Source organism: Rhipicephalus microplus, chromosome 2 (genome assembly GCF_043290135.1).
Source record: "Rhipicephalus microplus isolate Deutch F79 chromosome 2, USDA_Rmic, whole genome shotgun sequence".
NCBI classification, from domain to species: Eukaryota; Metazoa; Arthropoda; class Arachnida; order Ixodida; family Ixodidae; genus Rhipicephalus; species Rhipicephalus microplus.
In genome coordinates this window covers 212,476,780-212,503,273 of record NC_134701.1, presented here as the reverse complement: position 1 = coordinate 212,503,273, position 26,494 = coordinate 212,476,780, and the positions used below count along the sequence as shown (strand labels likewise).

Below are 26,494 nucleotides of genomic sequence, written 5' to 3'. Positions count from 1 at the left end.
TAGATGAAGCAGGGCATCGTGAAGTTGTCTCGTACGTACAGCAATACATGCATGAAACGACAAATTCGACAAAATGCAGCCACGCGTGAATGAGTATTCGTAGCGTCCTTCTTCTTAATTTGCTGCATTTTAAACTTAGTTGTAACCTACACTGAGCTGGAGTGTTAATCGGCGCGTTAACTGAGTATATTATCACGTATAAGTGCCTACGTTGTCCAAAACAAAACCATAGAAATAGACGGGACAGGTTACCTCGGCTTGAATTGGCTTTTGCATAAGTTATATCAACGACAGTAAAAAATGGCAGCTATCAGTCAATTATAGCGTTTCACTAGGCTGACAGCAGGTCAAAGGAAAACTCAGATTCTCAAAATATTTTATCTGTTTTATATTGAAAAAAAAAAACTTTGCCTTTTCACTGTACAGCGTCCGACACATGATGGGTCAAAGCATGATGAAACGCATGCTCAACAATGGGCTACGTTTGTTCACATATAGTTCTGCAATTTGCTCCATCAAGAAAAAGTAGTAGATTAAACATTGTCCTGTGTCGCCCATGTATTACTCGTTGTTAGTTTGGAGTTTTACTATTAATATCACGTGCTGAAAAAAAATAAACTGAGCAAACAATTTTCACAATGAAGATCTACCAACTGTTGATAATGAATGATGTTGTGGCAAGTAGAAATAAAGTAAAGTTTGGAGGTTTTTTTAGCGGAGCCGGCATATCACTGCACACTCGTACATACGACGTCACATGGCAAATTCTCTCGGCTCTCTTAGGAGGAGGCAGAAGTCAGGACTACCGCGTCTGAAAAGTAAACGCATCAAATGAATCTTTATTTACAACACCCTGCTACATTTACGCCGTACTATGAACAGCAAAAGCCCGGAGGGGGGCTGTCGTCTTCAAACGGGAAGTGGCAGTATGAAAACCCGATAAGTACCGAGCCTGCGCAGAGAAATACAACTTGTACGCACTCAACGTCAAACAACAATTCGCGCGGCGTGCCCAGTGCGATCTAACACTCGCGAAAGAAAGACAAAAAGAGTGACAAAGAAAACATTCACTCTGCCAAAATAATTGGATCACAAAAGAGACACTTCAAAACAAAAACAAAGAAAAGAAAATAGTCACGTTGCGAGCAGCGGGTTCTCGGCAGCGGGGGCCGACGACAAAAGAAACAGTTGAAAACAAAACCAAAAAAAAAGAAAAGAAAATAGTCAGGGTAAGAGCAGCGGGTTCTCGGCAGCCGGGGCTAATCTGTTGACACGACGGCCCTGGTGCGAAGAAATGACTCGCTGCTCCCAGCTGCTAGCAGAGGCAGACGCGGCATCCCAGCGATGGGACGCGACACGTGCTGTCTTGATTTATGACGACTCGTGGCGAGCGCCGGGCACCCGTCCACTCTCCGAAGACAAAAGCGAGTCGCGAATGCATGCGTACGACGCGCACGCGAGGCGGCAAACTGCAGAGTGCGCTGCCACGTTTCCTTCAGCCACTGATACGGGCGCCGACTACACGAAGCTCCTGCAAATAAGCGCCTTTTGTTTTTCGAAACTGGGAGGGCGCTCTTCAGCAGGCACAGCATGCATGCACGCGCGCTGACTCTCTCGTGAGAACGCAAAGAACAATGCCGAAGGGGGGTGTCAAACACGTTCTAGGTCCTTTACTCACATTCCTGCTCGCGATGGCGTCGAAGCGTGGTTAGTACTCCAGTGGTGCCTTAGTGGTCAACGTCGTCGGCTATTTCTCTTACCCGGCACACATGGAAAGAAACTAGCCAATCACATGCTTCTACTAAACTCGACCGTGCTTTGCATATTAGCTTCTAAGTCACATTGTTACTCCATCCCAAAAACAAAACATCGAAGGACGCAGCTGGAGAAAAAAACAACAACAACCATGCAGCACGTCTCTTTTCGTGTAATGTAACTTGGCATCTTAGTCCTCACGTACAGAAAGCATCACACTGTCGTTTCAATCGTCCCCCTCTCCTTTTTGCCTATAAGGAAGTGGCTTCGAAACTTCTCGTTGGCCCCAGGGGAGTCTCTCCTCGTAAGCTCCACATTTGTCGGGCATAGCGAAGCCACTCAACGAACACTGTTGACGACAACGTCGGAGCGAGATTGATTTCTGCCGTTGCACCCATGATTCGGCGTGGAAGTGCAGCTGCACCAAAATTACGGGGCCAGTTAGTAGCCTGCTTACCCGCCACTTCCCCTGCCCCCTAACAACCGGATTCATAACGACATACGGCAGCGCACACCGGGTGAAACGACGAATTCAAAAACAAAGGTAACAAGATGAGCGCACTGCTTCTGTCTGAGCAAGTTGGTGCGACGTTTGAGACGTATATCGGTCCGGAAAACGGGACGGAAGCCACAGTACAACATGACGAGTGCTGAACTTCACATACTTAAGAGACAGTACAACAAGAAGAGTTCTGCCTTCGTCTTGTGCTGTATCTTGCGTCTCGGCATTCGTGCTCATTTATTTCACTTGCGTTGCCCCTTTTTTTGTCGTGTCCATCGCTTGACCCAGTGTGCGCTGCCGTATGCCTTTATGACGAACGAACAAACCCATAAGTACATCTTAATCAGATTCACTCTAGTTGACGCCACTTTTTTCTGCACACTCTGTCAACGCGCGCACATTTGGTCACGCCGTAGTCATAAAAAAAAGCTGAGCTGTAAATTACCTATAGTGTAATTGTACCACTGTTTTTATCCATTTATCGAGAAATAAAGAGAAAGAGGTGATGACAGAAAGGCAGGAAAGTAAGCCAGGTAAAACCTGATTCACTGCCGTGAAATACCTTTACTGTTACCTGAATAAGTGCTATACATGCTTAAGAGACTTATCATTGAAAAGGTATAATCAGGGCGAACTTATCAGTGCGTCATCTTCGTCTGCACATTTTTTCCCCGCGCAGTATTACTACCTTTAGGCTGAATAACAGTGCGTGCGCGTTACTCTTATTTTGTCCTTCATTTTTCTTTTTTAAAGAAGACAATCTTTCTTGAGATACTTGGAGTCATATATTTTGGTCTGTCTGTCTGTCTGTTTTTTTCTTTCTGTCTGTCACTAGATTTCAGCCTGCAGAGCGAAAACTTAACTCATTGCTTAACGACCACCCATGTTGATATCCTGGCTGCGTTCGTACTAGTGAACATTGAATATTTCGGATGACTGCCAGTTGGGCGTGTTGGTAAAGGTTCATGATGAAACAAGCGCAAAAATACACACACTCAGAGAAGACACAGACAAGCGCTTTTCGGCGTAACATCAATATAAGTGCACAAGGTAGTGTATCAATTCATTTCTAAAATGCATAGATACGTATTTCTTACTACGCGGCGCTGGAAATGCAACGCCATGAGCGAAAGAACGGGTGTTTCCTACGCTTCACGAAAACTCCATGGTGCAGCCACCTACCAGTGGCTTTGAGTCCTAGAAAAACTTCGTTTGCTGAAAAGTTACTATTAAATAGCATCCACATCTCACGTAGCGCCTACTGACCAAATTTTTCGCGCAGAACGTAAAATACAGGTTTTATTCTATCTCTCCAGACAGAAGATCATCGTCTTTGGACGACCTTTGCGAGCGACGCACGCATTTACGCCGCCAAGTTAATGTTTATGCTCGACATCATTCTTTGGTATATAGCATGCTAACAGATATCTAATTTTGCAACTACTTGCTTTTGAAATCGGCAGAACGGAGAGATCGCCGTGAAAAAAAAGGCGCCGTTGCTTGACGACGTGTTTTGCGCGGTTCGATTGCCCGATATTAATGGGCATCTCTCGACGGAAGCAGTGCCCGCGCGTGAATTTGATTTACCGCAGCGCCTTCAACCCTCCGGCGGCCCGATTGTTCGCGCAGCTGCAGTCACGCTTGGCTCGTTCAGTTTATGCTAATGAGAGCGCATGAATTATTACTGTGATGTAATTATTCGTCTCGTGGGCCGACTCGAAGTGCGAAACGCACGGCGTGGAAGTTGCGTTGGTCGATAGCACAACCCGGTTGCAGAAGCACACTGGGATTTATTTGATGATACTTCTTTTTTTCTTTTTTATTTTTGTGCTGCTTTTCCTTATAATAATAATAATATTATTATTATTATTATTATTATTATTATTATTATTATTATTATTATTATTATTATTATTATTATTATTATTATTATTATTATTATTATTATTATTATTAATTGGAGTTCTCTGTGTTTTGTACTAAAAGTGTCATTGCTACCTCTTTAATGCATTAACTTGCTTTGGCGAGGATTCCGGCGAAAACTGGCATAAGATTTTGTCTCTAATGTAGCGCTTAGTCATTTCAACCTTGAAACTTTTGTGATGTAAGAACGTTATAGCATGGTGAATGTATGTCATTCACTGTAGGTGACCATTAAAAAAGCAGTAGTACAGTGCATATACAATGATATAGAACTGGAATGTCCTAAGAAAGACTAACAGCTCGCTCCTTTACACGCACGTCCACTGCAGCGGGTGAAGTGAACTTCGTACGGCCAACGGCTTCAACGAAACATTTGCGATGAAAGCGCAGCATGTATGAAGAACCCACCCCGAGATATAAGCGCTTGACCACAAGTGACAACGCCCTTTAGGTCAAAGCAAGCATGGAGCCCCCCTCGCTATCTCCGACGTCAGCGTAGCTCTGGCCGACTGGGCTGGCCCTACGTCATCTCCTGACGCCGATCCCCGACGACAGCGTAGCTCTGACCTACTGGACTTGCCCTACGCCATCTCCTGACGTAGACAAGAGCTCTCGCAAGTGGTGCCCGTCCTCGGACTCCTCTGACCGTGTTTCCATCTTTCCTATCTCTCATATCCCTCGATATGTCCTCGCTCGCTGTCCCAGCGCATCTTTCTCTCTATATATACCCTTTAATTCTATCCTTTTAATCCCTCCTCACCCCCATCCCTTGTGAGCTACTGTTGAGGTGTCGCAGCCTGATGCAGACAGTTACGGTGCTCACTTTTTCTTTCTTTTCCCTCTTATAAACCAAAACACCGCCCCCCCCCCCTCCTCTAAAGTGCGTATTTGGCTCCTTTCGCCACCTCGCGACAGATAAAAAACAAGACTCCGCCATGCGGGAGCCCCTCAGAGTTCTCGTTTCTACAAGCTGTGAGAATGATGTATGCACATGGCTCGACGTTTTTATATGTTAAGCATGTAGGCGAGGTGCACAAATTGTAGCCCGTCGAGCACTGGCTCTGGTTTAGGCACTGTTTTCACGAACAATGTGGTAACCTTACTGTTATGGTGCAGGTCATTCGCAACATACTTTCTAGGTCACAAAGTCCACCTACCAGTTTCGCAATCAACGTTTGCTAACAACAGGGTCAATTTTTTAATGTTTGCTGAGAACAAGCTTGATGAACACCTCATCATCAATAAAATGTGCCAGAATTATTCTTCTCGAGCAGCTTCAACGCCAACCCTGTTTCATATCTCTAGATCTCAGATGTGTAGATGAAAAGGTGTGTTCGTTACAACACCATAGCCATTACAGCGTAGTGGGCACTTCCTTACTTACCAAATCACTAAAATTATGGGCAGTGCATGCCTACCACTCGTACTTGCACAAGTTGCCCCAAGTGTTTACCTCTACGGAAGCCACTACTCAAGCTTACGCTGTGACATTCTTGCGTCAGCGTACAGACCTGGAATTTTTCTCTCTCTCTCACACACACACACACACACACAAACACACACACACACACACACACACACATATATATATAGGAATTGTATGTATGCATAGCTCCTGCATTCTTGAAAAACTTCGCTTGAGGCGAATAGACGCCCCTGTGAAATAATAATAATAACAGAACAATAGATTTCTGACAGGGAACATTCTTAGGCTTTTTGTTTCCTTCAAGTCAAATAATAATACCGGGGACAGCGCAAAACAGCGGACGCATTTATCTCGCGTACGGCATTCTCCTCGCGAGAAAAGCCGAAGACAAGAACAGCTGCGCGGCACTGACATGTCTCGAAGAAGCCTGCCAGCTATGCCGAGCTGCGGCTGCGCATTGGAGACACGAAAGAAACGGCGTACGAGAGATGTGGCCGATCAAGTTTAAGCCTTCAATGGCGGTCCTCACAATTCAGCCGGCTGTCAGCGCCATCTGCGGCGAAGGTTTGTCCCAGCGGGTGATACGAGTCTTATTATATAGCTTGGAAACCCCCTCGCTTCACTGTTTTTTTCCGTTTCTTCCCCTGTAGGCACATTTTTTAGCCATTGTTTGAGCTTGCCCTCGCGATTTCCTCAGAGCCTCAACTCGTTGGCTGCACCGCTACTCGGAATATTGTTTCCATGTTGTTCCCTGTTCGAGTGATTCATTGTTCTCATTATGTATTTTTGTCCTTCTCCACTTTTTTTTGTGAAGCTGTTAAGAGAATTTCTAGTGCCGTGTTTATGCAATGACGTCGAAGATGTCAAATGTAAATGTTGTATTTTACGTTTATTGTTCAGGACCTAACTACCAATTTATATGCGAGCTAACGTTGAATTTACGTTTATAAAAGGGACTTGATATTCTCATTGGAACATAACATATGTCTTTTTTACGTCTCACTCGAATAAATAACTTATATACGCTCTTTTTATAGAACAGTACTAGTTCTTTTTTCTTTTTAGCCACTTAATGTGGTGTCGTACCAACTACGCATTGCAAGTGGACTAGGCGTTCGTGCTTCCGCTGGCATGTGAGGCAGACTGTGTTGTCAAACATGTCCACCTGCGTAAAATCCTGAACGCGTTTCGGATCAGGTGTGTGGGCTAGAGCTTCGAGAATAAGTGAATGGATCAAGTTTTGAAACCTAGGGTTTTACATGCCAAAATTGCAATAAGATTACGAAACACGCCGTAGTATGGGGTGGGTGTAAATTTCGACTATCTGGTGCTCTTAAACGCGCACTGTCACCCACCCGCCCTTACACAGACCTCTGGCACACCGCCTTCAATAAAATGCGAGCGCCGGGATCATACCACCCTCTTCGTGTCTGCAGCCGAGCACGGAAACCACTAACACCGCAGCGGAGAAACGAATGAACTAATTTTTTACTATTAATTTATTATTTTTGTAAAGGTAGCGAACAATATTAATTCCGCACTCATTTCAAGGCTCTTTTAGACGTAATACCCTATCCAGTGACGCTCATGACAGGCCTTTGGGGTTCTTTGCACTGAGTATTGCCGCAGAATATCACTTCGCTAGAGACACCACCACGATCGACAACCGTTCGACGTTCCAATTCTAGAATCAACAACAAAAGTTTATTTTTTTAGCTTGAAATGAATACAACTAAAAAATGCAAAGCGCCTATGTATTTTGAGCCTTTACTTTATTGAATAAGTTGACATAATGCACAGTAATTATATTTTTAATTAAATACTAATCAAAATTATTCCACGTATTCTTTGATCGAACTTTGAACGAGTCAACAGTTAGTATATGATCAGATGAACTCCAGTTTTTAACGTATAACTACCCCTCAGCCCCCCCCCCCCCCCACATGCTATGAGGACTTCAACGCAGCATAATGACCTTTCGGTTAACCTGCTTCAATGTGATGATGACGTGGTCGGAACGTCATTGTTCCCCGTGAATGAGTAACAATACAATACAGGTGCCACTTACCGACAGCGTTGTTCTCAAATCACGGATTTCACGCCCCACTGCGTTACTACTCAAGCATGGCGGTCGTAGTGACGTCAGTGGGAGCCATCAACTAAATAAGGAGAAAAAAAAAGCTACAGTGTGTTCCCGCACATAAGCAGGCGCTGAAAACGGGTTCTAGGAATCGCGGCCAAGCAATACCAAAGATGTCACAAATGAATAATAATAATAATAATAATAATAATAATAATAATAATAATAATAATAATAATAATAATAATAATAATAATAATAATAATAATAATAACAATAATTATTATTATTATTATTATTATTATTATTATTATTATTATTATTATTATTATTATTATTATTATTATTATTATTATTATTATTATTATTATTATTATTATTATTATTATTATTATTATTATTACTAAAGCTTACTTTAGCGGCAGCAGGGTTGCATGTGCCATTCGCGCAACTGCTTAACCCTTCTGTCAGTTTGGTCTACGCGTCCCCGAGGTCTCGGTCAGAGGCAGACGTTGCAGAGAAGCTCTTAGTATGCACGGGGAAGAGCGCGGCCGTCTACGCAGTGCCGAGGTGGAACTCTTCCGTGGATGAGGTATTAAACTGTTTCGAGGCAGCGCTACAGCGTGAATTTTAATGAAGCCAAATCACATGTGCGCGGATCGATGGGCGCCGTGGTGGCAGCTGCCGAGGAGATTCGTTAGCAGTGCCCGCTTGCCCGGTGGGCGCTCGGCTTTCGGCCGTATCTACGGTTTCCCCACCTGCCACCGTCCTGCCCCTTTCCCCTCCCTGCAGTAGCGCACTTAGTATCGGTTTCGAAGCTCGCCTACGCCGGAAACAACACAAGCGCTCACACTGTATAGGGCTGACTTCAAGGTCTGAGACGTAGTGGCTCGAAGATGAAGTTGATAGCAGGCGCAAATTGGCTAGTTCGTTGAGCATTGTGGTACAGCGGCGCAAGTACGCAACACGATATGAAGAACGACTCGGGACGAGCGTTTAACTAACAACTGTCAAAATTGTTGCGCAGAAACGATAGTTCGGCTGCTCGCGCACCCTCACATTAGAAGCATTTGTCATATTTTTCTACGAGGCTGATTTCACAATCATTGAGATAGATTAAAAAGACATAGAAGCAAAGGTCGTGGTTTTAATTGATCACGGTGGGGAAATCATACGACATCACGTGATATTTCATCCACGTGCTTGAAATGGCGAGGATCATTTCGTACGCCTTTGGAATGGCATTTCATAGGACGCATGGGCAACAGTACACGAAATTGGCATCCACTGAAACGATGATCGGCCCATTGCTCGCACTTGCGTATATTTTGTAGCCATACGTATTTCCAAGAAGCTATACGGGCGAATTGTTTCGGTAATCTTCCAAAGTAAAAGCAGGGGCTTTTGTGTACCGGATCTTTTGAGTACATATATGTATTTATGACTTATTGACAATGATGGTACCACACAATGTTCTGAAATAACGCTCATACGTATGCATCTGTCAAACAGCGTCGTTTTATGTCTCGTCTTTCAATTGACACGCATGTAAGCGTCTGTACCTATACCGTTCATGACACGGACTGCCTGATGTCACTCTTTGTGCTCCGGCATGTGCTTGCAGTGTTCTATTTCACCTGTGTAGCTACATAACCTGATTATGCAACCACGTGGCAACTGCGAAACAAACGAATATATAGATAAAGCAGATTTTTAAAACCCTAATATAGTTCTGCACTTTCATCAGACATGGTTAGTAAATAAACCATCATCTTCGAACAATTACTTTACTACATAAATTGTCGTTGAGCGATTCACCTGTGTGCCTTTTTGTCAACAAAGACAACTGGGTAGGGCTAAACTCTCCACGTTGTTCCGTTACACATCATCATCATCATCATCATCATCAGCCTGGCTACGTCCACTGCAGGACAAAGGCCTCTCCCATGTTCCGCCAGTTAACCCGGTCCTGTGCTTGCTGCTGCCAATTTATACCCGCAAACTTCTTAATTTCATCTGCCCACCTAACCTTCTGTCTCCCCCTAACCCGCTTTCCTTCTCTGGGAATCCAGTTAATTACTCTTAATGACCAGCGGTTATCCTGTCTACGCGCTACATGCCCGGCCCATGTTCATTTCCTCTTCTTTATTTCAACTATGATATCCTTAACCCCCGTTTGTCCCCTAATCCACTCCGCTCTCTTCTTCTCTCTCAAGGTTACACCTATCATTTTTCTTTCCATTGCTCGCTGCGTCGTCCTCAATTTAAGCTGAACCCTCTTTGTGAGTCTCCAGGTTTCTGCTCCGTAGCTAAGTACCGGCAAGATACAGCTGTTATATACCTTCCTCTTAAGGGATAATGGCAATCTACCTGCCATAATTTGAGAGTGCTTGCCGAATGTGCTCCACCCCATTTTTATTCTTCTAGTTACTTCAATCTCGTGGTTAGGCTCTGCGGTTATTACCTGCCCTAAGTAGACATAGTCTTTTACAACTTCAAGTGCACTATTACCAATCTCGAAGCGCTGTTCCTTTCCGAGGTTGTTGTACATACTTTCGTTCTCTGCAGGTTAATTTTAAGACCCACCTTTCTGCTCTCCCTGTGTAACTCCGTAATCATGAGTTGCAATTCGTCCCCTGAGTTACTCAGCAATGCAATGTCATCGGCGAAGCGCAGGTTACTAAGGTATTCTCCATTAACTCTTATCCCTAACTGTTCCCATTCTAGGCTTCTGAAAACCTCCTGTAAGCACGCGGTAAATAGCATTGGGGAGATTGTGTCCCCCTGCCTTACGCCCTTCTTGATTGGTATTCTGTTGCTTTCTTTATGAAGCACTATGGTAGCAGTTGATCCCCTGTAGATTTCTTCCAGAATGTTTATATATACTTCATCTACGCCCTGATTCCGCAGTGTCTGCATGACGGCTGATATTTCTACTGAATCAAACGCCTTCTCGTAATCTATGAAGGCTATGTATAGTGGTTGGTTATACTCTGAGCATTTCTCTATTACCTGATTGAGAGTACGAATGTGGTCAATTGTTGAGTAGCCTGTTCGAAATCCTGCTTGTTCCTTTGGTTGATTGAATTCTAATGTTTTCTTTACTCTGTTAGCAATTACCTTTGTAAATAGCTTGTACACTACAGAGAGCAAGCTGATCGGCCTGTAATTCTTCAAGTCCTTGTCATCTCCTTTCTTATGTATTAAGATGATGTTAGCGTTCTTCCAAGACTCTGGTACCCTTCCCGTCAGGAGACACCACGTAAACAGGGTGGCTAGTTTTTCTAAGACAATGTGTCCTCCATCAGCAGATCTGATGTTACCTGATCTTCACCAGCAGCTTTGCCTCTTTGCATGCTCTCCAAAGCTTTTCTGACTTCTTCTATCATTACTGGTGGGGTGTCGTCTGGGTTACTGCTAGTTCTTATAGTATTAAGGTCGTGGTTGTCTCGGCTACTGTACAGATCTCTGTAAAACTCCTCCGCTATTTTAACTATCCTATCCATATTGGTAGTTATTTTGCCTTCTTTGTCCCTCAGTGCATACATCCTACTTTTGCCTATCCCAAGTTTCCTCTTCACTGCTTTAAAGCTTCCTCCGTTTTTCAGAGCATGTTCAATTCTCTCCATGTTATACCTTCTTACATCGCATACTTTACGTCAATTAATCAACTTCGAAAGCTCTGCCAGTTCTATTTCGTCTGTTGTACTTGACACTTTCATGGTTTGACGCTTCCTAATTAGGTTCTTCGTTTCCTGGGAAAGCTTGCCAGTGTCCTGTCTAACTACCCTGCCTCCAACTTCCATTGCACACTCCATAATGATACTCGTCAGATTATCATTCATTGTATCTACGCTAAGGTTGGTTTCCTCACTAAGAGCCGAGTACCTGTTCTGCAGCGACACTCTGAATTCCTGTACTTTCCCTCTCAGTGCTAGCTCATTGATTGGCTTCTTGCGTATCAGTTTCTGTCGTTCCTTCTTCAAGTCTAGGCGAATTCGAGACCGTACCATTCTATGGTCACTGCATCGTACCTTGCCAACCACTTCCACATCCTGCACGATTCCTGGGTGTGCGGTCATTAAAAAGTCTATTTCGTTCTTATTTTCGCCATTAGGGCTCCTCCATGTCTACTTGCGGTTTTCTCGTTTTCGGTAGAAGGTATTCAAAATCCGCAAATTATTGCGTTCTGCGAATTCTACTAGTAGCTCTCCTCTGGCGTTTCTAGTGCCGATGCCATAATCTCCTACTGCCTGGTCTCCAGCCTGCTTCTTCCCTACCTTTGCATTAAAGTCGCCCATCACTATAGTATACTGTGTTTTTACCTTACTCATTGCCGATTCCACGTCTTCAAAGAAGCTTTCAACTGAAGCGTCATCATGGCTGGATGTAGGCGCGTAAGCCTGTACTACCTTCATCTTGTATCTTTTATTCAGTTTAATTACAATACCTACCACCCTTTCATTAATGCTATAATATTCCTCTATGTTGCCAGCTATGTTTCTGTGAATTAGGAACCCCACTCCCAGTTCTCTTCTGTCTGCCAAGCCCCGATAGCAAAGGACGTGCCCGTTCTGTAGCACCGTATAGGCCTCATCTGTCCTCCTAACCTCACTGAGCCCTATTATATCCCATTTAACATCCTCTAGCTCTTCGAATAGTACAGCTAGACTTCCCTCACTAGATAAGGTTCTAGCGTTAAACGTTGCCAAGTTCAGGTTCCAATGGCGGCTTGTAGTCCAGAGATTCTTAGCACCCTCTGCTGCGTTGCAGATCTGACCGCCGCCGTAGTCAGTTGCTTCGCAGCTGCTGTGGACTGAGGGCCGTGAGTTGTTTGGCGTATCCATGTGGGAGGTAGTGGCCAGATACTGCACCAGGGTGGCCAATCCTTCTCTGGTGAGGGAGTGCGTTCCCGGCGATGGTTACCGGTGAGGCCGCACCTCAGGCCTCTTATTGTAGTTCCATCATCACGCGATTTTTTTTTTTCCGGTTGGGAACTGCGCGGCACCGGGCACGTGGTCCGACTGTTGTTTTCACAGATTCACACCGTTTTCCGTTCCTAAAATTTAAAATTTTCGTTTGTAATAGCAGTATTTGTAGCGGTTGAACTCCTTGTGTCTTCACGAACAAATAGACACCACTCTGACCCTCCTAGTACCAAAATTGCTAAAGTTATAGGTAGATATGTTATAGGTAGATATGTGCAGAGATAACTTACCCGTGCTGCTGACGCGGCCGCTCCCGCTCCCGCAGTTGGAATAATCTGTGCTTATTGGCTAAGAGGTGGAGGAGCAGTTCCGGTGGGCTTAATTCGCTGTGGAAGCTGTTTCGCCAAACCAAGCTCAAGCAGTGACAGCAGTCCGGTAACATTGAGTGTGTCTTCTGAATAAGTCTTTTTGACGCTCTCAGTTGAATTGGGCACTCGCAGTTTTTTCTACGGCTATCTCCGGATTTTAACGACTCAATTGAGACCTGATTTGTCGTCCTGGGGTGTGTAAAAGCCGAGATATGACTCGTTGTCCTCAAAGTGGCTTGGTCCCACACAAGATACACATATGACATATTAAATAAAATTCTAGTGCTTTACGTGCCAGAACCATGATATGATTGTGAGTTGTCAAAATGGTTGATTGGGCGAGTTGGTGATACATGACTAATTATGAAATGGAAGCGCATAGCGCTTGTCCCTGTCTTTCCGTCTGCTTCTACGTTGTGCGCTTCCATTTCATAATTAGTCATGATTGTGAGGCACGCCGTCATAGTCGAGAACATGTTAATTCTGACGTCTTGTGGCTGTCTAAGTTTCACTTAATCCTAAGTACGCGGGCATTTTTTTGTGTTTTGCCCCCATAGAAACGCTGCCGCCGCCACAAGTAATCGAACCCGCGTCCTTGCCATAAACACTGTTGCTCTCTAGACCTACCTACGACGCCAGGTACGGAGCGTGTTCATACGCTAAAAACCAAGTCTGCTTGTTTTCTAGCACACAATTATACACAGAGGTTTATATAGTTGAGAGCGTGATTATATTTCGGAAAGTAACGCCACCTAACACTGAGACTGACACTATCAGACAGTCAGCAGCTGATCTAAGCATGCTTATTTCTTAAATATATCGCGCAGCAACGGGCCTTATTTCGTTACAATTTTATTTTCGCCAATATTACGCCTCAAAAATAGGCACCGTTCTTTCGAGTATCCCTTCTTCTTAAATAAGAACGAGCTGTGAGTCGTTAGTTACTCCAGAACTCTTCCCCGGTCTGAGATTACGTGTCACCGGCAGCAGCAGTGGATTTATGGTTCAAAGAAGAAAAAAAAAAGCAAGAGGGACGCCGTTGAAACGGCAACTTTCCTTGCCTGCCTAATTGCCCCATCGAGATTCATGAACGGCAAAGCCGCTACACACAGTTTTGCGAACGTCCAAAGGACTCACGTATACGGCTTTGTGATACGCTTAGTACACGCGTCTCCGTCAAAAAATACTTTCGCGCGTTTCTTGTATATATCCTTAAGTTCTCGATTATTTTCAGACCGCGCACTTGCCGGAAGCGGGCTCAGCTGAAACACGACTCTCGCGATGCTCTCTCCTTCCTTTGTTCTTCTTTCATCTCGTTTAGAACCCCTCTAGAAGACATCTCTTTTCATTTACCCTAAACGATATGCCTCGTAAACGAAGAGACAATTGATTGCCGTGCGCCCCCCTTGTCTTCCCTCCTCGCGCGCACCTGATGTCTGCTTGTAAGAAAAGTAGCCGCGGCCTGCGCTTGACGCGTTCGCATCATTCTCTTTTAGGTTGTTTTTATTGGAGATATCAATCGCACGCGAGCTATGTCGATGCCCGTTTAAACGCTATGACGTCGCATGCACAATGGCTGAATTCCTCAGTCATGCACAAGCGTCACTGCTCAGATATATACGACATGACTTCTCTGGCATTTGCTGTGCATTTGTATGCTGAATCAGTACGAAAATGAACTATATTCCGTGCAACAGGGTGGAAGCTACGAGGCGCGCGGCGGTGGTATAGGGCTTTAATTGCACTCTCTGATCCTTGGCCTAATCACTACAAAAGGCATAGTGCCTACTTCTTCAAATGAAAAAAAAAACAATTAAGAGACTTTCGTTCTGATTATCTTAAGGTTCATGGCTTTAGTCTTGCATTGCGCCTGTGCCAGTTTGATTTTGAGATTACTGAATTGAACAGTAAAGTATGGTATGTTTTCATTTACTATACGTCATCACGGACACCACTAGCAGAAGCGTAATTTTCTCCTTACAAAATTGAGGCTTCTAGCTTTTAGCTCTATGTAGCAAAGTTTTGAAACGCACTCAAAAATTGGAGAAATAGGAGGAACGTACACATTACCATGAGGCGTACCGTTCCCTGTTATTCATCGTATGAGAAACGATGAGAACCTAGAGGCGTTGACTTTCTAAATACATTCATACAGCTTGAAGAAGCATGCCCCGCCGCTGTGGTCAAATGCATTAAGTTTCCCACAATACTTACTAGCGGGAACTCTGGCGATAGTGTCTATGGGAGTTGAATAACACGGCGCTTTAGCGAGCATGCGAATGATGGGTAGTACACACATTTGTCTAATTTTCGTACTTCTGGCCTGCTTCTGGCTCCGTGTGTGTTCGTGTGGCTTGGAGCTGTTTTGTCACGAAAACATAAATTAGCAAATGTTCACCGTTTGCGCTTCACTACCTTCACTACCTTTTTCTTCACTACCTTATTCTTTTTCTTTTTCTTCACTACCTTATTCTTAGAGGGCGCCAGAGTGCCCTCTAGTTAATTTTGGGAAACTCTGTGGTCAAATGGCTAAGGTACTCGGCTGCTGACCTGCAGGTCGCGGGATCGACTCCCGGCTCTGGTGGATGCATTTCCGATGGAGGCAGAAATGTTGTAGGCCCGTGTGCTCAGATTTGGGTGCACGTTAAAGAACCGCATGTGGTCCGAATTTCCGGAGCCCTCCACTACGGCGTCTCTCATAATCATATGGTGGTTTGGGACGTTAAACTCCACGAATCAATCAATCAGCTTGAACGAGCTTATCTGGGCAGAAAAATATTACAAGTGTGTAAGTTTTTTTTTTGCATTTCGTCGACCATTCTACGCTTATAGAGAGCAGCACTTCGAAAAAAAAAAAGCTATAACCTAAGAATAAATACGAACTTCGCCCCCAGTACTGCAGCACGCCTGTCAATTACTTGTGCAACAGAGCAATGATTGGTAATTTACGTTTCAACCATGAATCTTTTGCTGATAATGCAAATACTACGCATATTATGAATTCAAAGTTGATAGTTTCTTGTTAAAACGTTACGTTTGGCTGAGAAGTGAAGCCGAAATTTTTGATGAATTTTACCAACAAATAAATTTTCGATAGACAAACGATCTAAATATACACGTGTCTGTACAAAACGTCATGTGAAAGGTTCTGACGTCACTTAAATAAGCGATTGCAATTAGTGGGACAATTATAAAAACTCTGTCTGGGTGGGATGGTGACCTGCTGAGGATGGAGATCACATTTACTCTTAGGCTGAGACCGGCTAAAGACACTCGCGACAAACTTGAGCACATTGTGGCTAAAAGCACCTAAAGTTGCCGAGACACGCGTACAATCATCAGGGAAAGTTCTTTCGGTAGCTTCTAAAGTAACTCCGTGTGGAAGGTTGCCTCGGCCCTAATGTCCGTGGCCCAACATTCCAAAACTTGAGAATCCTGTTTTCTTACCTATAAGCTACATATGCAGGTAGCTAGTGAAAAGTACACTTAGCGTCGAAACTTTGGGGACCACGAGTTGCGAAACAAAGCCAAATGTTTTGACTGTCTTGGCAGGAAACCTTGAATTTCGATTTCTGGCCTGCTTTTAAACGAGCCAACAGCCTGCACTGCGTAGCTCTACCGAATGAAGCCACATATCAGTAGGAAACATAATGGCCTCACAGACCGAGTGGTCGGTCAACACCAACTGGACATTACGGTTAACGGCCTCACTTAGACCTTTCGGACGCGCGCGTAGCTTTTGTGTAGCGCGCATTCGCAACAACCCAACCGTGATTCATAACCTACCTGCCACCCTGTATGACAAATCAGAGCCCCGGTGTCTTGCGCAGACGTACTGGCGGCATTGTGCAACGTTACGTGATTACAGTGGTTTCCCCTTGGCCATTTAGTTGGCGGGGCCACCGGGATAAGAGGCTGCCTTACGCAACTCGCATCAGCGCACACTTATAACCGGTAGGCTGTGGTATTGGGCAACTCTTTCACCCCCACGCTGATCACAAAGGTCGGAAAATTCTCGCAACCCAGATGAGTGAACGGCCCATCAAAGATAGTGAAGAGAACAAGCACTGCACGCAACTGGCCAATTTTCACCAAAATAAACTATGGAATTTTAAACAAAAGATATGCCTAGAGCAGAAAGAGGACCGATGAGACGAAATCGGAGAAAAGGCTAGCTCTAAGACACTAAACAGTTTTGCAATAATTTTTTTCTTTTTTTTACATGTCGTGCATCTAGATGTACTCACAATCTTTGAATTGCTGATCCTATTACGGCAAGGTTTGTCTACAACAGAGATAAAGAGGTCTTCTCCGAAATCATTCGCTTTTATTCGCACTTTTTTTAATTGCTGGAAGTAATGCTTAAGTTACTCTGGCGATCTTTGTTTGTGCTTTCATGTTACTTTTTTCTTTTGTCTCGGTGATATCACGTATTACTTATGGCTCGCTAACCTACTTAATGTAGTTGGCATAGAAAGAGAGGTAAATGCACGTAAAAGACTTACTAAGCGTTGCCACAAGCTTATGGGCGCTGTGCTGATGATAAGGGAGCAGAGTAACCGTTTCTGTAAAACGTTGTTCACGTTATTCAGCGCTAAACCTGTTTTTCATCACCTTCACCGCACGTCCATCGTGCTTGAAAATGACCACTAGAATACGCCATTATACTTCACATTTTGCTTCTCACTTAATTTATTTTTCGCCGAATCAGCGTGAGAAAACGCGATGCAACGTTAGAACATTGTGCAAACTCCCGAAGTGTGACGCGAATATCGAAGTGCTGTCAGCGTGAGGTTATACGCTATTTCATTCTTGTAAGCGATTCGGACGATGGTCCACTGCATCGTTTTTTTTTTCTATCGGACGAACCCTTTTTGGGAGATTTTTCGGGTGTTTTGTTCTAAGCGCAGTACACAATTTTAAGAACAAATCTGACACTTGTTCGGGCAACCCATCATTTTAAGAAATAAAAGAGAGAAAAAAGATCGCGGGGAATGCGGATTCCGGTGATGACCTCACCCTGTGTCGTATGAACGGTCCCCAGTCTCTGCGGCTTTTAACGCCAGGAGCGGAAGTGCGACGCACTCTACATTTGACAATTTTGCGAGCATGTACGACAAAATATACGTGCAGACGCAAACGCAAGGACAAAAAAACAGAAATATATAACCAGGTGTATAAGAAGTCCATGCTATTCATACTGTCAAAAAAATATAGTTATTCTTCTGCCGTGCGACATACGATAATAGTCTTCCCCACGGCACGCTGAATTGCCGAAACTTTGTGTTCATATCTATTTATTTTTTTTATTCTTCTGCATCGACCGCTGGGAATATCTTTGTTATTCGAATGTTTGAGCAATGAAGCAAGCACTTCGCTTAACCGAACTTTCAGATTACTCAAAGTGCCATAGACGGTGCTATTTTTATGTATATCTTCTAGAGTCAGAAACTATTCAAAGGCAACCTGCTACTTCATCCGTCATGTCTGCCCCGCCGAATAGACCAGCTAAATAAATTTGATGTTGTTTGATGCCGCAACATATATATAAGATTCGTTGACAGAAGATTATTCACTGATTGTAACCCTCTTTTTGTTACCATCATTATTGCAACTTCGAAAATAAAATTGCGCAGATTTCACTGAGTCGCGCAAGGCTGGGGTTGCATCGTGTTTTCTCAGAGTAGAAAACAGAGCTGGTCGGTGATTGGCTGGTCCTGTCTTGACTATAGGAACATGTGTATCCACAGCCGACGCATGAACTCTTTAACTGATCCCATTATCAATCACAAATATTGACCATGTATCGACTGAACGCAGCACCTGATTTCCAGACGTCATTTTGACGCACGGAGCTTTCGGAACTCTCGACAGAAAAGAGAGAGGTGGTATGCGTTTTGCCTCTACCAATGCTGCCCCCAGATATGCATCTTTAGACGCAGATCTCCGAGGCCGTGCATAGACTCAAATCACGTTAGCCCTTGAATTAGGTTTAACGCAGCCGCCCGTCTGGCGTTTTTGAAAGGTCTGTATGCATTGCCGAGTATTCTACCACTGAGCCACGCCGGTGCTTACGTGACCATCTTTACTTTTTGTGTAGTGCCACCGCTGCATACGCGTCAGCCGATTAACTAACAATAATTTTTTTCTCTTATTTTCTTCTCTTTCCTCTATCTCTCATTTTAATGACCCCCTTCCCATTCCCCGAGCGTAGGGTAGCAAACCGGGTATGTGCCTGGTTAACCTCCCTGCCTTCTCTCTTGTTGTTCATCTCTCTCTCTCTCTCTCTGTATGCATTGCCTGCATCGTTCTTCAGACATCTCAACACGTTCATACGTCCGTGCAGACGTATCAAGTTTGTTTAAAAGTCCTGTTACTCTACATTTTGTCCACTTCGTTTCTCATTACGCTTAGAATGTGCTGGCGGGTTTGGTGCGCCGACGTGGTCAAGCGTGCCATGACGTCACGACTCACTTTTTTTTGCGTAACTGAACGCGCACCGGTGAATCAGACATGTCCACAAATCAGAGGGGACACTGGCGCTGTGATCGTTCAGCAACTGAGGTCCCTAGTTTTATCTAGGGACCTTATCAGCAACCATGAAAATTATGGCTATGACGTGGATTTGCCCAGTCTTCATGCTTGGGGGTGGCGAACACACTTGTGGCTTCGTTTAACGCTGTGTTTTGGTTTTCTTTCGAAGAAAAGAACAAACCGTTCTTCACTTCGTGACCCGATTTGAAATGGTAAGCCTAAATGAATAAGGTGGTGAAGCGTAACAGCCGAACATTCGCTGATTGTTGTTTCGTCACAAAGCAGCTTTAAGCCACGCGAAGTCAGAACGAACGTAAAGTGCGAAGAGTAGTCGAATCCATGTCATACTCATAATTCCCATGCTCACTGAAGCGCTATGTGTTGTAGCTCCCATAGACACTATAGCACCAAAGCTCCCTCTAGTGTATATTTAGGAAACTGTATGACGAATCGGACACCGCCAGAATAGTTCCCCTGCTCTGTCTGTACTAACTCCGCGTATGCCGGGACTCGCTCACTGGATTCCGTGCAGACCGGTTGTGCCCTCGCGATCTCCGACGACAGTGCAGCTCTGGCCGATTGGGTTGGTCCTACGCCACCTCCTGACGCCGGTCCCCGACGACGACGACAGTGTAGCTCTGGCCGACTGGATTAGCCCTACGCGATGTCCTGTCGCCGACAAGAGCTCTCGCCAGTGGTTCCCCGTCCTCGGACTCCTGCAACCATGTCCTGTCTTCTCTTTACTTCCGTCATTCGCTGTCCCGGCGCCTCGCTCTCTCCTTCCTCCCTCTCTATCTCTCTACCTTTTAATCCTATCCTTTTAATCCCTTCTCTACCCCCATCTTTCGTGAGCTACTGTTGAGGTGTCCTCCCCCTGAGAGACAGTTACGGGGCTCACTTTTCTCTCCTTTTCATTTACAATCACTCCCCCCGCCGTTCGCCTCTTGCCACGAAAAATCGTGGCTGGCCATGAGCCGGTCAACAGAGAACACATACCGCACGTTGCGTTTCCCTCCGATCGGGCCGTGGCGTTCAATAACCCCAAAACGTCCCGAGTAGGCGACCTTTGCCCAAGTTCGGCGTCCAATCAGTCGCGTTCTTCTGGCTATCACATTGCTTTCTCTGGTTTTGCACTCACCTATGACTACAAGGGTTTAATTAGTGATGGATATTATTAGAACAAATAACAAATGATTTAGAGTACTGCGTACTCTACTATGGAAGGGCCTCGAGCGATCCCCAGCAATGGTCCGTAAGAAAAGGCAACACTATAAACGTTAGTCGTCGGGATGAAGATGTATGACTAAGTATTGCGTGGATACATCCACGTTAAGCGGTATTATAGCTGTCGAATTCAATACACCTTGCGCAAGCTCTGTTATATCAATGTACAGTAAACATTAAACTATTTCTGTGTAGACAGGTCTAACTTTCGTTCTTTACCGATTCCAGTGACCGAGGGATCAAAAATTATTTTTTTATTGAATGGGTCAAGCCAAGTACTAAGCCCTAATTAAGCCCGAAATATAGACATTGTGTCGTTCTTTTTCTCAATACGTAGTGATAAGGACACAAGATGAACTTTGTGGTTATCAATTCACGGAATCATCCTCCTGTCTTGATCTGAGGTACTAAAGTTCTGGGTTAAAAAAAACACAGCATATCCATGGGGTGCATGATGATGAGTGGCCAAAGCTCCGATGGTACATCGGTAAACCGTGAATCCTCCGTGAAGTCCGTCCGTCCGTCCGTCCGTCCGTCCGTCTGTCTGTCTGTCTGTCTGTCTGTCTGCCTGTCTGTCTGTCTGTCTGTCTGTCTGTCTGTCTGTCTGTCTGTCTGTCTGTCTGTCTGTCTGTCTGTCTGTCTGTCTGTCTGTCTGTTTATCCGTCCATCCATCCGTGCGTTCGTCCATCTGTCTGTCTCTTTTCACACTAAATCACGCGGCTCCTACACATCGGAGGGAAGCGGGCGCCGCAGCGCCAACTAGTGTGAACTCCGAGTACTAGGGGTGGCTACGATGGACGACGAGGGACTAACCTACACCCTAAGGAGCCACGCCCCTAAAAGCAATCTAAATATCCCAAACTGCAAATGGCTTGACATGCTTGCGCTCATATGATAATTACTTGATGTATACATCGCAAACCAAACAAATGGGAGGCGCAACAGCTTTTTTAGAAGATTCAAGTTTTGTGAAACCACACTTTTTTGTCGTACCTTTTTTCTGCAATGTCTGCGAATGATCAGGAGTGATTAATCATTAAACGACAATTTATGAAAACAAAGTACTCGTGAACGTGTATAGACGCTAAGTGGAAACATAGCAAGTGTGACTTTAAGTCATAGTCTACACGTTGGGCTCCTAAACGAACCTCTGTGGGCTGTCATCGTCGTCGGGAACTTCAACACTACATTCATGACGGTCATCAGGTATGACGACGAAGTAGCTGAGCCCGTTTAACGGGCGACGGTCTTCACGTACACTTGAACTTGGGTTTAGGCGATGGCTGATTTGGCCAGTCGGATAACCCAGAGAGAGTTTAACTAATAAACAAACTGAGAACAAATGAGCAGCACTGATCAGGAGTTTCTTGCACTTTTCCACACCCGCGAATAATGCGGTCCTCGCCTCTGTTCCTCTCTTCTCATATTTTCCTTCCCCGATTTTTCCAACCACAGCTGTTGAACCGTGCTCTTTACTACAAGAGTGTAGCAACAGTGCTTTTGTTATGCCTTGTGCGCATCTTTGTTTCGCAAGAGTGAAAACAACGGGGCTTGATATCATGTAAATTTTACTTTTGTGTCATACTCTGCACAACATTAAAAAATCGTTATATTCTATGGTTGTGCGCGTCATACTCATGAATATAGAACACTCTCTTGTGAAGGAGGGGGCTTCCGGGTGAGTTATGGCCACGTGAGGTTCTATACGCCACCTTCACAGAATGGATAGGACATAAGTATATTAGTCCATCAGCTTGTAAATTCTTTGCAGTTATCTATATTCTTTGTCGTTTGAACTTCTCACGACCAAACATGTCACGCTATCTTGATGGAATCATCCTCTTAGTTTAATTGCTTGTGTTTTCGTTTACCAACCATTCACAGACTTACTCAATTTCACCTTCATCATCGGAGTCATTAAATATGCAACCACCTCACGTCCCTACGCGGCCAACTAACATTAACTCTTTCACAACGTAAAAATGTTCCTCGTGTTCACGCAGGGTGCAAAACATCAGTACTTCCACTCCAGGAGAGAGGTGCGACTCGCACCTCGGTGCTAGCCGCCCTGCAACGCCGAGAGGGGGGGGGGGGAGGGGGCTCGGTATTCATCAATCATAGCGGCGCACGCGTTTAGTCGTCTGTAAATGCAGCCGACGGCAAAATTCCGAAATGTCCTCCTCCGCTGCCAAGATGCCGGGCCTGTTACAACCCTTGCCGCCTCGCTTTCGCAGCCGCCAAAGCTCACTCGGCATTTTCTCCGATCCTTCCTTCTTCCCCACTGCCACCGGCGTTCCACGTTCCTACATCCTTACTTACTTCATTTACTGTGTATGTTTTGTTTCATCCTTACACCTTCTGCAACGTTGTACACTTTACAGACGAACGCGGCGGGCGCGCACAGTTCAGCGCCGGAGGAGGATTGCCCGAATATATACGACACCCCCTCCGACAGTACAGCGGGGGGCACATGGGAGAGATTTTCCTGAGCTGGGGAGACAAGAAAGAAAAGCTACAAACAGCTTTGGGTGGAATCGAGAACAAAGCGTGTTTGGTTTGGTAGAGACAAAGGGCTCAATAAATTTAACTCCTCCGCCGTCACAGCCATTTGTATTTGCCCCCTCTTCCCCGCTACCCCAACCAACCTTTCCCCCTTCATCTCTCCAGTGTTGTTCCCTCCTTGTTTATGTAAGTGACAGACGAGAGATGAGAGATAGCAGACGGCAGCAAAAACTCCACGACGAGACGCCTGTTCTTGCATGGCACGCGTATGTTTCCTGGCTCGGCGTTCATGAAATTGTCATTTGTCTTTCTTTGTTCTATCTCTCTCTTTCATGCTCTCTCTCCTTATCTCTCTCTTTCACGTCACTTCTTCTTTCACTCGCCGCCCTCACTCTCGATTACGAAGATCTTAAAGTACTCCCTGCGGCACTGCAAAATCAATAACAGAAATGTAGAAGCACACGGAAATAGTCGGCTGCCGTTGTATGATTGTCAGTGTAAGCGAACAATCAAAAGCACTGCTTAGTTTGCTCGCTTGTTACGGCACGCACTCGAAGTGACGTTACTTGTTGTAGCACTCGTTCCTTCATTCTGTAACTTTCGTAAAGGACAAAACATCTTAATTGTCACCGTCTAAGCAGCAGTACAAGTGGGCTCAATATCGATCGTTGGTGTTCAGCAAAGAAATCGCCTCACACGTTATTGTCGAGAGTGCTCGTGCCATTTGCTTCATTTCTTAAAAGCCGAGCCTCGGATCAGTGACCTCGAGAATCGGTGAAAGAGCTAAAGAGAGCGTTGGACTAAAAGAGACAACGCAGTAGTGCTAGTTCGTCAGGCCTCTGTCGAAGACGATGCTCCAGAGAACTGAGTGTTGGGCCTTTAGCCCAACCCACTTCCCACGTTTTGTTTTATTTTATTTTGCCTGTTTCTTTCCTTGATCAAAGTTGTTGCCCTGAATGTTGTAGTATTGCAATGCTATTTATAAAGATGAGATAAAAAGTATTCGTGGTGAATGGATAGGGTGATGGAAGACTTCGGAGAAATTAAAAAAAAAAGAAAAATGCCAAGCCTGCGCGGAACGTGCAGCACAGTCACAGCGAAAGCTAGAAGAGCGGCCTTTCAGAGCCTTTCTAAACACTCACTGGGTAACTGCTGCAAGCACACTTGCTGAACATCCACTACGACTTTAACAATATTAATAATTTCTGGGTAGTAAGGCCAGTATTCGCTATGCTATCCTTCGTCATTCTTCTAAGAAGCGTGGCATCCGCTAAACACTTCCAAGGAATATTGTGTGCATTGTTCATGCAGTGGCTGACGACGATGAGGAATTATGCCTGAAGTGAGTATGCGATACAGTTAATAGGCGGTCAAGAACAATCTTTTGTAGTGGTTTGGAGCATCAGACGACCCACTCGTTACGCTTTTCGCATTGTGTGACGACTGTTTGTTCTTTTTCTGTTCTAAAACGCTTTATTACTCATATCAACACGATTCCTTTCCCGACATCAAGCCTACCTAAGGCATGTTTGCGAAGACGTCCCAATCACCGGCGTTTCTCAGTGGCAGAATACTGGGCTGGCACGCAGTGGCTCCGGGTTTGAGCCCCACTGTGTCTTTAGTGACTAAGTTTCTATTTTGCTTATTTCTGCGATCGTGGTTATACGGACACCGGTGGTGGCAGCGGCGGCGGGGGAAAACTACGGCGCTGAGCGGACCCCAAGCTTAGATCTCATTACAGCTTTCGCTGTAAAAGAGAAATATGGGACCTCCACGCTGCGCTATTAATAGCGCACTTTTCCCAACCCTTTTCAGGAAAAGCGAATCAACAGATTTCTCATAAATCCACGTGCTTCCTTTTATCTTGTTATTTCTCTTTTCTTTCTTCTTCTTGGTGCTAACTAAGCTTGTTTTCATTTAGACCTCAATATGCAAGAAGCTCTGTTGCGACATGGAGCATAGTATGCCAAGAAAAGGTGTGAGCCGTAAAAAAAAAAAAACAGGAATTATGAGAGGACTTCCGTCAATGCACATTCTTGAAATATTCGCAAAATCGCTGTTTTATTGCTGCGAATTATTGAGGCATTAATGATTGTCTTTCAGAGTTTCAGGGTGAGACCCTCAAAGTAGTTAACGTGACAGACAAAAAAAAAAAACGAGCGAACGAGATTACACAGTTTGGACATGAGAAGTTAAAGTGTGTCTTTTTCTCCATTCATATGATTTAAGCAGAAGTCGGTGCATAAGAAAGACAAAAACAAAGGTTGGCTATACTTTTTCACTGCCGGGAGTGTCAAACGCATGATTTGGAGGGGGAATCATATTACGTACCAAGTTCAATATGAAATCTCAAACGACGTTCGCGGAATAACAATAGCTCGTTGACATGCACCTGAACAGTGCTCAAGCATACCACACATTACTACACAGTGCGCAAGCATGTACATGCAACACGTTACAACAACAAACAAGTAACAGCAATCATGCACCAGTAACATATATAACAATAAACGTTTAACAGTTAACGTGTATCACGCTGTACCCCAACCTGCATATTGCGCGTATTAAAGGCGATGTACAGTGTAAGGATGAGATGACTCTGGTACACTGCCGAAGCAGGTCTGAAAGGTACGATTGGTAATGTCGAATAGCAAACAGTGCCCAAAACAGCAGTTTTCACTTCAGAGATGTACTTGAAATAGCGCATATAGACAAAACGTAACAGGCAACACTACGTGCGTCGTCCCGGGTGAATGTGCATAGCGAGGTTAATACCTTCAAGCGCATCGGCTGGTGGCAAAGCGCACATTTTTTAGTAGAATTCGCTCTTGGCCTAGTTGGTACATGTGTGAATTAAGTAGTCAACTTCGCGCCAAAATCACAACAACGCAGAAGAAGAAAACACGTAGACGAGGCAGGCGCCCGCCCCGTCTATGTGTTTTCTTCTTCTGTGTGGTTATGATTTTGGCACAAAGTTGAGTATTTAATTCGCACAAACTTTCTTTGGAGCCCCATTGCAGGAGTGTATATTCAACAATATGGGGCGGGATAACTTTTATGAAGTTCACAAAATTAAATGAAGTAGGTTCTCATATATTGCACATTCCCTATTACACCCGGAAAGTTCAGTTTCAAAGCCTGTTGTGACGCGAGCAATGGGGGTACTTCTTTTTTCAATAATAATGGCCTACAAGACTAAAAGCGCCATCGCGGACTTTTTGGGATGATCTTCGTGGGACACTTTTTAATCTT

The 26,494-nt window shown here is 44.7% G+C and overlaps 1 protein-coding gene across 1 annotated transcript in view; it reads left to right on the top strand.

The window, feature by feature from the left end:
- The window catches only part of CARPB (Carbonic anhydrase-related protein B), a 206,795-nt gene that overhangs the window by 160,137 nt on the left and 20,164 nt on the right, over positions 1-26,494 (top strand). The gene's annotated exons all lie outside the window — the stretch shown is intronic.